Below are 12297 nucleotides of genomic sequence, written 5' to 3' on the forward strand. Positions count from 1 at the left end.
CCCATTCCCAGATCATCTCTAAATTTTTTCCTTCCATTACAGAAGTGTTTGGGATTCCTCTTATCTCTAAACATGGAGCCGCATTCGTACGAAGGGGATGTAATTTGATTATATTCTGCCTGTGTTTTAATCCCTCTGTGTAATGTCTCTGTTGTGCTCAGATTGTGCTGTTTGCCTCTGGTAAGGATCTTTTCTGAATTTCATTAGAGGAAAGACTTGCTTAAGTAATTTGGGAAACAATTTGCAAGTATTTTTGCTTATAAAAGCAGTGAGTTCAGTTTGCTGTCAGTGGTGGATTTATACCTCCTTTGTTTGTGCGCATCCAGATGGTATTCTCTGACTATTAAAATGCTTTTCACGATGTTCGCAGTGATTATTCATTTAGAAATTCCCACAGGAAGCCGACAACCCACGATGTGTTGCTTTTCTGCTTGAGGAGCCCCAGCCAGCCAGGCCTGGGGCTGAGATGGCACCAGCCACGCTGCATGCACCAGCCCTCGAGGGGAGCAGGGTCCTCTCGCTGGGCATGCCGCGCGTCCCCTGGGGACACCACCATCACGTTTTACAGCAGGGCAGAGCCAGGAGGGTGCTCAGGTCCCCATGAGCCAGACCCGAAAAGTCCCCTGGAGCCCTGGGCGGCCGAGAACTTTTGCAAGCCTGGCCCTGGCGGTAGCTCCAAGAGGAGCTGGCTTTTTGGAAAGTCTGGCCCTGGCTGTGGTGCCGAGTGCTGGGGAACCTGGCACTGAGTTCTGCTGAAATCTGGCGCTTGACACTTAATGACTTTCTCTTGTACGATGTGCTCTGTTATTTAACTGGGAATAAAAGTGGGATGCAGACTGCCAGACTCTCTCTCCATCCTTCGCTTTCCCTGAAGCTGCTCTGCATCAGCCTCCCTCCCACGTTCTGCTGCTTTCACCATTGCTCATGATTTTACACAAGTGCAACGATCAGTTCTTGAGGCAATTTCTGTGCTCCTCTGATGCCTGCCCCTGGCCTTGCTGGGCTGCACTTGGCTGGATCTTCCACCCCCTGCAAACTTCACTCTCCACCCTTCCTCTGAGCCAGTGCTCAGTGCCACCTGGACCTTGTGAAGGAGATGCACATTGTGCAATACTCCCATTCCCTCTCCTGGGCTTACTGGTATTCTCCTGATTGCTCCACCAATGCAGGGTTTGCTCCTGCTCACAGGTCACCCCTGTTTGTCCCCCCTGAGCCCCGGCTGTATCCCCATGCACGGGCACTACTGTCCACCCCTGCTGTCCCCTGCTCCCCAAGCCTTGGCACTGCCCGGCCTCCCCGCAGCCTCCCTGTGTGCTGAGCTGGGGACGGCCCTCATGCTGAACTTTCGCCAGGGCTGGAAGGAGGCTTCACTGCCACGGAGACAGCGCTTCCTGCTCTCCGAGGCACTATAAGGCCTGCCGCGAGCCAGCCGCTCCAATCCCAGACTGACCGATTCTGTCCAACCCTCCTGCGTCCCCGCCCGGGCCAGGCACGGAGGTGTCCTGCTCGCAGCCTTGCACGCTTCATCTCGCTCCAAGTGTCCCTGGGCTGTCCCACGCACAGCCTTTTCCTCCTTCCCAGGGAAAAGAAAACAGCCCAACCACCGTGATTGTTTACCGAGTGAGGCTTCGAATGCCTCGCCTTTTTTTTTTTTTTTCCTGGGGCTGGAAATTGGCTCCAGGTGTTTTCACTCGGGCCGCACACGCAGGAAGGGCGCAGCAGAGGGAGAGGCTGTGTGCTGCCACTGGTCCCCAGCATGTCACACCTCATCAGCTGCCTGCAGCGGGGGGCTGCGGGGGGGCCACATCCCCCCTCACACGTCCCAGTCAGGGTCAGTTTGCCAAGGGCAGGAGACAGGACCACCATCCTAGGCACAGCATCCTCCATGCAGCCGTGTGGGGAAATCCACTTTCAGCCCAAAAAGTGTCTCTGAAAGGAGAACGATACATGAATGTGGTTCCCCAGCCCAGCATCGCTCCCGCACACACGGCTGGTGTGCCCCGTCCTGTGAGTGCGCACACCCGCGGTAGCACACACAAGCATCCCCATGCCACGGAACACGGGCCCAGTTTCACGAGCAGCTCTCACATCACTCCACATGCCCCATTTACAAAGCACCATCGGACACACACCCCAAACACAAACCCACAGGTTGGCCAGTGGGCAAACCCTCCCGTCACTAGAGATGCCCCCCACATGTGCATGCCGTGTCCCCACACGTCACCACCTCCCACCAGCCCCAGCGGACCTGCCCTGGCTCAGAGACATCACCTCCTCCTGGCCCCATCCCATCCAATTCCCCCATGGTGGCAGTGCTGAAGGTCTCGGGGTGTCTTCTGGGGGTCTCCTGCTGACTGGTGTGGTTGGCTTCTCAGAGTTTGCTCCTTGCAGTGCTCAGCTACAAGGTGGGGCTGCTCAAGCCGTGAGGCACCCACACCTTCTTCCCCTCGTGTCTGTTTAGGGCTCCTTGGGCAGCCCAGCACAGCACTGGTGGGGTTCTCCCAAGGTGTATCAGAGCGTAGATGAAGGGCCTGGAGTGGGACTCTGGAGCTGAGACAGCACAGTCCCACCTGCAGCATCGCCAGCCAGGGCTGTGTACTTGAAGAGCTTTTTCCTTCAGAAACACAGCCAGGAGGAAAAGTGAGAAAGCCGCCGCACGAGAGTTGGTCAGAAACACTTAGACAAGACATTTCCCCATTGGAATGTGCTGGCTCATCGCAATGTTTTGTGGAGACGGTTTGATTGTAGTCAAACTCTGCCAAGAAACTGCCAGACCTGCTGCCTGGCCATCCTCCACCTCCCCCAGCTCCTGAGCAGCTGCCTGGGGCATGGGCAGCAGCCCAGGAGCCCGGAGAGTCTGCAAGCCCCAGGCCTCCGCTCACCGCTCCATGAGAACCTCGGCCCCCATGGCTGGCCTGGGCCTTGGCCGGGGGACAGAGCAGCAAGAGGAGTAGCGTGAAGTCAGCATTCCCAGGAATTCCCTGCGCCTCGGCGTTGCATCCAACCCCCCCATCCCCGAAAAAAATCGCCGGCGGGAGAAGTTCTGTGCTTTGGGTTCATTCTGAATCCAAACAAAACCAAATCTTGAAATGTCAGGGGTTTTTTTGGGAAACCACACTTTCTGCTCCCACCGCGAGCACTGTGCTGGTACTGGGCTCCAGGCACAATGGTGTGAGTCCTCGGGGAGCAGTGTGGGGACCTGGCAGGAGGCACTGCCTGCCATGTCTGCCTGCTGAAGGACTGGCTCTCCATCCCAGGTGGGCTCAGAGACCTCAGCTGCGGGGAGGAAAAACAGTGCTAAGCATCAGTTATGCGCATAAATGTTCTTGATGTGATGATGTGAGCTGTACATTACTGTGGCAAGGAAAACAGGGATTGCATCCCCTACTGAAAGTATTTTGCAGCCCATGAGAAAGATTTCTTTGTTCTTGGTAGAAAAGTTGAGACTGTGCATTTTTTGGCTAAGACTTGGCATGTTCATTCCTGTGCTGAAGATGCAATACTGGCTCTTGGAGAGGATCCCAGTGTGAGAACAAGCAAAAGAGTTGGGAGGGGGGGATCTCCATCTTCGGAGGCTTGCAAGCCTCAGGTGGACAAAGCCACAGTCCCCGGCCTAGTGCTGGAGATGGTTCTGCTGTGAGTCAGAGCCTCCAGAGCCCCCATCCCACCATACCGTGGCGGGGGCAGGGAAAGCCTCCCCACCAGGACGCCTTCCTCTCCCAACAGGAGGTGCAGAAGCTGGGCATCCCAGCTGAGGACCATGTTTCACGCTGGTGGTTCTCCGCAGTCACACTCCTGCCAGCCTGATCCCGGTCACGGGCAGCCACAGGCCGGGCAAAGTGACCACGTTTGTGAGATGTTGATGGACAGCCGACAGCGCAGCAGCCGCTGCACGTATACGCGTGGGGGACGGCAGCGTCCAGCGAACATGACAGCTCGCTGGTGTGGTTCCAGACGATGCAGTGCACAGCTGCGGGACAGGTAATTCAATACTGCCCCGGATCTCAATTAGAGACTAAACAATATAAAAGCCACATGGCATACGTGAAAAGCAATCGAAAGCTGGCTGACTGTCAGCTCTCAGAAGTGGCTGTGGAGAGGCCCATCACTTCTGAGGTTTGTTTTTAGGGAGTTCCTGCAGTCCTCCGCTATTTAACACTACTGTGGATGAAGACAACATGATTAATGTCATTAGTGATTAATGGATGAAAAACACAATTAATATTGTCTGCAGATGGCATGGGCTGCAGAGGGAGAGAGCAACCACGATGTCCTACGGCATGAAGCCGCTCCAGCAGGAGCAGAGTGAGGACCGGGGGCTCTGGTCCCAAATCCACAGACCAACGGCCCTGAGCCCATTCCCAGGGCTGGGGGCTCCATCCCAGGGGGCAGCCTGGGGGCCTGGCAGGTAATTTGTGAATGTGCAGTGACACAGAGGGGCTGGAGCAGAAGCAGGAAGGCTTTGGGTGTTTTGGTGTGACCCCACCGGGGGCTAGGCTCGCTTCTTCATGTGGCCTTCACAGGGGAGGCTGGCTGGATGAAAGCTCCAAGAAGAGTCATAAAAATCACAGAATCATGCAGTATCCTGAGTTGGAAGGGACCCACAAGGATCATTGAGCCCAACTGCTAATGTCTGTGGAGAAGGAATCACACAGCAGTGGGACTTGCTGAGCCAGCAGGAACGGAGCACTGGCCTCTGAGTCCTCCCCGCTCAGCGATGTGCAGAGATGTGGCGGGCAGGGCATGGGTGCTCCATCTCTGTATTCTCACAGTCACATCTGTGGTGCTTTAGGACACTGATTGTGTCAGGAGCCCCTCCAGAAGAAGAGGACTCTCCCCAGGGAGCAGTGGGATGTGCTCTGGGGAGCCAAGGTCCTGGGGTGGGCAGTAGGTGTTGTCCCTCCCTCGGCTGGCTCCCAGCACTCTCCCAACACAGGGCAAAGGGGGCAGACACCACGGAAAATCATAGAATAATAGAATCATTAGGGTTGGAAAAGACCCCCAAGATGATCTGGTCCAACCATCCCCCTACCACTACCATCACCCACTAACCCATGTCCCTAAGCACCACGTCCAACCTTTCCTTGAACACCCCCAGGGACGGTGACTCCACCACCTCCCTGAACAACCCGTTCAATGCCTGACTGCTCTTTCTGAGAAGAAATGTCTCCTCATTTCCAACACGAACCTCCCCTGGCACAACTTAAGGCCATTCCCTCTAGTCCTATCACTAGTTATTTGTGAGAAGAGGCCGACCCCCAGCTCCCCACACCTTCCTTTCAGGTAGTTGCAGAAAGCAATAAGGCCTCCCCTGAGCCTCCTCTTCTCCAGACTAAACACCTCCAGTTCCCTCAACCGCTCCTCACAGGACTTGTGTTCCAGGCCCTTCACCAGCTTCGTAGCCCTTCTCTGGACACGCTCCAGGGCCTCGATGTCCTTGTAGTGAGGGGCCCAAAGCTGAACACAGCACTCGAGGTGCGGCCTCACCAGAGCAGAGTACAGGGGGACGATCACCTCCCTGGTCCTGCTGGCTGTACCAGTCCTGATACAAGCCAGGGTGCCGTTGGCCTTCTTGGCCACCTGGGCACGCTGCCGGCTCATGTTCAGGTGAGCATCGACCAACACCCCCAGGTCCTTTTCCTCTGCTCAGCTTTCTAAAACATGTGTCTTCGAAGGAACAGCAGGCCAGAGATTCAGAGAGAGTTGCTTGTTGCGTGAAACACAAAAGCTCTTCATGCACCAGAGCTGTGAGGGTTGGCAACTGGTCTCTCTTGCTGGGAGCCGCAGGAAAGCACAGCACATCGCTCCCAGCAAGGGCAGTGGCCCTGCTCCAAGGGCAGGGATGTTCCTGGGCTCGAGGGAATTCCCAGGACAGGCTGGGGCACCCAGCTGGAAAGCAGCCTGGCAGAGAAGGCCCTGGGGGTCCTGGTGGGCACCAAGCTGGGCATGAGCCAGCAGCGTGCCCTTGGGCAAAGAAGGCTGATGGTGTCCTGGGCTGCATTAGCCAAAGTGCTGCCAGCGGGTGGAGGGAGGTGATCCTTCCCCTCCACTCAGCGTTGGTGAGGCCACACCTGGAGACCTGTGTCCAGTGCTGGGCTCCCCAGTAGGAGAGAGACCTGGAGCTACTGGAGGGAGTCCAACAAAGGGCCGCGAAGATGCTGGAGGGCCTGGAGCCCCTCTGCTGTGAGGAGAGGCTGAGAGAGCTGGGGCTGCCCAGCCTGGAGAAGCGCAGGCTCAGGGGGACCTCATCAATGTCCATAAATACCTGAAGGGAAGCTGCAAAGAGGACGGAGCCAGGCTCCTTTTGGTGGTGCCCAGTGCCAGGACCAGAGGCAGTGGGCACGAACAGGGGCACAGGAGGCTCCCTGCGAGCACCAGACAGCATTTGTGTGCTGTGCAGTGACCGAGCACTGGCACAGGCTGCCCAGAGAGGTGCTGGAGTCTCCTCCTTGGGGATCTTCAAAAGCCACCGGGAGGTGGTCCTGGGCACCCTGCTCTGGGTGGCCTGCTGGAGTAGGGTTGGACCAGAAGGACCCAAAGGTCCCTGCCGGCCTCAGCCATGCTGGCATTCTGTGAGACTGATGGCACCCACACATGGTGCTTTGCTTCCCTTCACCCAACTTGGAGGGGTCGCGTCGCTGTCCCCAGCAATCACTGCCCCTGCCCCGTGTCTCTGCTCCTTTGAGGGATGAGCGGGATGGAGGCAGGAGAGCTTGGGGCAGCCACAAGTACAGGGGCACAGGGCGCAGTGAGCAGCTGGTCCCCACTGCAGGAGCAGGACCGTCCTGCAGCAGCCATGTCCCCAGGAGGTGGCCACAGCACCCAGCACATCCCGAGGTGCTCTAGCCACTCTGTGACAGCCGGGGCCACATCAGCACGACCGGGCTGGGCGGTCTGGACCTGCGGGGCAGTGCTGGCTGCCACCTGGGGATTGCTGTGACTCAGTGACACTTGTTAATCAGTACAGAGTTTCCCCTGCAGGAACGGTGAGCTCATGTCCCTCCCTGGGCACTGCCACCACTGGGACCTGCTGGAGGCAATGGTGGCACTGGTTCTCCGAGGTGCTGCTCCTACCAGGGGACGGACAGATGGACAGACAGATGGACGGCAGCCAGGGGAAGCAGACATGCGTGTGCGGGGAGGAATGTTTGCTCTGAGCGGGTCCAGCCCCTGTGCTATTTCTGGTCCCAAGAGGCCCTGAGGGAGGGCTGTTTATCAGGGATAGACTGTACCAGATTGACTTGGCACCTTTAAAAAAATCAACAAAGCTCTTTTTTTTTTTTTTTTTTTAAAGACAAGGTAATTGCTAGGAAGGCTGGAGAAGGAGGCGGGTGACACGGGATCAACTGGGCTATAAGGGAGAGGACGGACTGTGCTGGTGCAGCAGGCCAGGCAACTAGCAGACACAGCACGGTTTTGGGGCAAGATCATCTGGATCTCTGGGGAACAAGAGGCACAGCAAGGGACATAAGGGTCAGGAGGCCTCGGGACAGCAGCGGGTGAATGGCATTGAGGACTGGAGTAAGGGAAAGTGGGTGCAGTGTGATGCTGCAGGAAGGTTTTGTGCTTAGGGCTGATCATGGGGGCCACTTTGTAAGATAAGGCTTTGGTGGAAGCCCCCAGGAGAAAGGCATTCTGCAGATGTCAAGATGTCACCCTAAGCCAGCAACAATGGGTGGCCATGTCACAAGGATCAAAGGGTCAAAAGGATCCCAGGGTCACAGAAGTCAAGATCCTCAGATCAAGGAGCTGGGATGCTTGGGGTTGGGACCTCCCACCTCTCTGCTGGTGTTCGTCGCCCACATGCCCTCTTCTGGGAAGCACAGACCAGTGGTGGATCTGTGCACGGGTGTCCGCGCACTTCCCTGAGGTCCTGGAGGCTGCCCATCGTCTCATGGCCATCTCCTGTCCAGGCATATGCTGAGGTGATGCTGGCGGTAGGGACATCTTGGACACGTGGAGGAGGGGACACAGTCTGCACGGAGCGACTGAGCGGTGTCAGGGAATGGAAGCCGTCTGTAAGTGTCGGGGATGCCCGAGATGGAGAGCAGGCACCTTTCAGGTGTCCATGTGGGACTGGAGGTGCCACTGGATGCAAGCTGGACCCATGGAGGATGCACACTGGGTGTCCTGAGCACATGGTGGTGTCAAGGCAGGTGGGACTGCTCTCAAGTCATGGGGAGACCCCGGCAGCAGGAGACACCTTTACCCCATTCAAGGAAGCTGGAACGACCCACCATGCTGCTGGTAGCACAGGAGGATGCAAAGCACAAGCAGGAGCTGCAGGGCTACAAGCTCTGGGTGTTATCAGCCACAGGACACACTTGGGCTCAAGCCTGGGGTGTTCTCCTAGCTGGGGAATGGGGCCAGCAGTGGCTTAGGGCTGGGGACAGGGATGGCAGTGGCGATGGTGATGGCTCTTGGCAACGCGTCTGCAGGGGCAGGGCTGGGATGGAGTGCTGGGTGCTAGCCTTGGCCACGCCGGGGCTTTCCACATGCGCAGCCATGGCCCAGGGGGACACGCAGGGAGCACAGCCACCCCCGCCGGGGCAGTGCATGGCGGGGCAAGAGCTGGCACAAGGCGGGCGCTGCCGCGGCCAGCGACTCCTTCCAGGAAGGCTGGCCCATGCAGCTCTCCAGGACTTGCTCTCTGGCACCAGGAGCCAACTTCTAGGAACTCCTGGCTGCCTGGGAAAGCAGCGGCCGCCCGCGTGTCTCCAGCCTTATAAGGAGTTTGTCCTGCACGGCTGCACTGCTCCGGCCTCCTCCAAACACCGCAGGCACCCTGCAGGCACGCAGCGCCGAGCAGGCAGCCCTGCAGGGAGCAGAGGTGGGGCAAGGCAGGGTGGCACCCGGGGACCCCGTGGCACCCAGGTTTCAGAGGCAGTGGGGGGGTGGCAAAGAGCCTGGGCAGGATTGAGGGCTCTCAGGAGCTGAGTGCCAGCAGAAGATGCTGAGGTGCTTCACCATGGCACCTCCCCTGAGCACACAGCCTGGCTGCACAGCGCGAGGGCACCCGTGTACCAGTGTATGAGCACACGCAGATTGCGTGCACGCATCACTGTGCCCCCCTTCTCTGCACACACGTGTGTGCGTGAACAGAGCCCCCTTGGTGCGAGCTTGTCTCGGTGGCCCTGGGAGGTGTGTGTGACCCGTGCCCATGTTAACAAGCACGGCCCCAGCCATGTCACTCCCAGAAGAAATCTCAGGGCTTGCCAAGGGACACGGCTTCCTCCAATTGTCCCTGAGCAGTGGTGCCTGGGCTGGCACAGGGCTGTGACTCACCCATGGCCTTGGCACCGGGGTGACCATGGTCAGCATTGTGCTAGGTGGGGCATTGAGATAAGGGACCCAGACACAAATAACAGCAGAGCCAAGGTCGCCAAGGCACCAGGACAGGAGGTTTCAGGACATGCACCTTCCGGAGGGACACCTTGTCCCTAACAGGGGGTCACAGCCAGGGGTGCTGCCTGTGAGGTCCACCATGTCCTGCTGCTGTCGCAGGGCACAGGGGCACCCTGTTGTGGTGACCCCATGTCCTGCTGGTGCTGTAGCCTGTGAAGCAGGGCTAGTGGTCAGCAGTGAGATGCAACACTGTGGACATCACCCAGCACCAGAGATAGCATGGAGGGGGCTCAGTCCTTTCCATCCATAAGGTCACAGAGGACCAGGAGGCCATGCTGGGGCCCCGTTGGGAACCACTGCCAGCCCCACGGGCAGACAGTCCCACTGGCATGGCCCTTCGGGAGCAAGGAGCTACAGCACCAGGCTCTACCCCTGAGGGCCAGAGCATTGAGTTCTGCCTTGATGTGAACTAGGGGAATGGCCCCAGGGGCTGTACTCCATGCCCTGCCCCAGCTGCTGGCCAGGGAAGAGGACATTGCCAGGTGCAAGCCTCTAGGGCAGTGGAAAGCCCAGGGCAGGGCATGGTGTAAGGAGCCCAGCCAGCACAGACCACATCTTGCCCAGGACTGTGCCTGTTTGGAGGCACGCCTCATGGAAATGTGTCCTCTGGGGCTCCGGGCTCAGTTTCTCACAAGCCTTGTACATTTTTCAAGGCTACTTTGATTTTTGATCAGCAGCTGGCAAAATATTGAAAAATATTTTAATGAATACTATGCAGTGTTTATCTTTATAAATGAGCATCTAGTTCGTCAGACTTACTCATGACTCTCTCCTTTAAATAACATCCTAAATGTCACTGCAAAGTTTCTCTCTGGTTCTCCTGGTGGGATTTTCCTTGACCGTGACCAAGAGCCAAAAGGGCAGCAGCAGCTCTCCTGGTACTGCTTTGCAGCACTGATTTGGCAGAGGCCAGGGATTCAAATGTTGTGTAGCTGTACCCCTCAGCAAGCAACCCACAGGGCCTTGATATAGTATTTTCCAGGCTTCCCAGCTGCTCATTGCCTACATCCCTCTTCAGTATCAAGAACGTGCCCCTTAGCACCAGCTCTCATCTCAGCCCAACCTCTACTTGCTGCCAGGGGGCTGGAGATGGCCCCATGGGGCTTGGCACACTTCGGGCATCGCATCCCTTCTCATCTCATCCCATCCCATCCCGTCCCATCCGATCCCATCCCATATCTTCCTGTCCCTTCCCATCCCATCCCTCCCTGTCCCATCCCATTCTGGCAGCCACCATTGGAGAGTTTCTTATCAAGGAACGACAACTGATAGTTACAGCAGCTCCTGGCCAGGGAGAGCTTCCCGCACAGCCTTCCATGGGCTCTGCTGCCCATCCCATTCTCTTCCAGCCAGCTGTCTCTCCAAGGCTGCAATCCCCCAGGGTGCCCTCATACAGATAATGGCTCCTAATCCCATTGCCCAGACCTGCTGCCCCAAAATCAGCTCCACCAAAAGCCTGTTGAGAATCAAGCTCATGGTTCTGCCTGTGGTGTGTCTGCAGGGTGAATAAACAGCCCTAGTGCAAGGGGAAGGGCTGGGGCAGGGCAGGGAGGCTTTGGGCTGCAGGGCCTCCTGAGGTGAGAAGAGCTTCAGGAAGGAGGAGGGTGGGTTGAAGGCCCCCAGTGGGGCCATGCATCACCCCATTTCCCCACAGGGCACAGGCAAGAAGGAGGAGAGGCTCCCATGCAGCTTCTCCTGGCCCAGGGAAAGCTCACGCCAGGCTGTCTCTGACCAAGCAGAGCCCAGCTCACAGCTGGGATCCCAGGATCTACAGCCACCATGGGGTGCTGAGGGGCACCAGAAAGCTGCCAGGGGCTCGCAGCACCATGGGGAGGGGATGGGGTGGGCACAGGGCTGCCTGGCACCATCAGAGAGGGACTGTGGCCTCCTCACTGGGCAGGGAAGGGGTCCCTGTAGCTGGGGCAGCACCAGCGCTCAGGTCCCCTGAGCAGCCTGCGATTGAGAGCCATGAAGGTGCCAGAGCAGAGGAGCCACGTTCTGCCCAGGCACCGCCTGCACGTTTGCTCTGTCCTCCCTCCCTGCTCACAGAATCCCTGCCTTTTGGACATGCAAGGGGCTTTGGCTGGAGTCCAGTGGTCCTGGGCTCCCCAGGACATCAGACACCAAGGCTGCCACTCAGTGTGCCCTCAAGATCATCTCTACCCTGGTGTCATGCTGCCCATGAACAAGGGTTGTCCCCTCACTCCATAGGCAAGAGGATGGCCTGGCACCATCACAGGGGCACCACTGCCTCAGTTTCCCCCACCTTCCTACACATTCATGACCCGTGGGCAGATGGGGTACCACGGCTTGTGTGGCCCAAGCAGAGCAGGGCTGGGGGTGCTGGCTGCCGTAGCCCAGAACCTTGCATTTCCCTAGGGACCTCCCTGGGCTCTGCCTGAACAAGCCCACCGCCGTGCTGCATCGCCTCTCATCCCCGCTCCCCCAGGCCTGCGGCACTCCCAGCGCCTGCGCAGCTGCTGGCGTGGCCCAGACAGGCCCTGCTGCAGGGGAACGGGGGTCAGGGGCCAGGCAGACGTCTGGAGGGGGGCGCAGCCCTGCCCATTCCCCCACAGAGGGGACGGCAGCACTCGGGGCTGGGGCGGTCCCCAGGGGCACCCAGTCCTCTGCCCGGGGGGCTGCGCAGGGCGGGGGTGCTGACAGCATCCCTCGGCTGCTGGGGGCCCCCAGCGGCGCTGCACATCTGGCTCGCCGGCCGCCCGCACATCTGGAGGCACTCAGGCAGACCCCGGCAGCTGCCTGGAGCGGGAGGACAGGAGCTGGCGGCGGATGGAGGAGGCTTGGGGGGCTGGCTGAGGAGGGTCGGGCAGAGCGGCACACCTCCCCTTGTCTTGCTGGACCTTGGTGTTAGCACTGGACATCCCGAGGGGC

The sequence above is a fragment of the Anser anser genome, assembly GCF_964211835.1.
Source record: "Anser anser genome assembly, chromosome: 20".
Lineage (NCBI taxonomy): Eukaryota > Metazoa > Chordata > Aves > Anseriformes > Anatidae > Anser > Anser anser.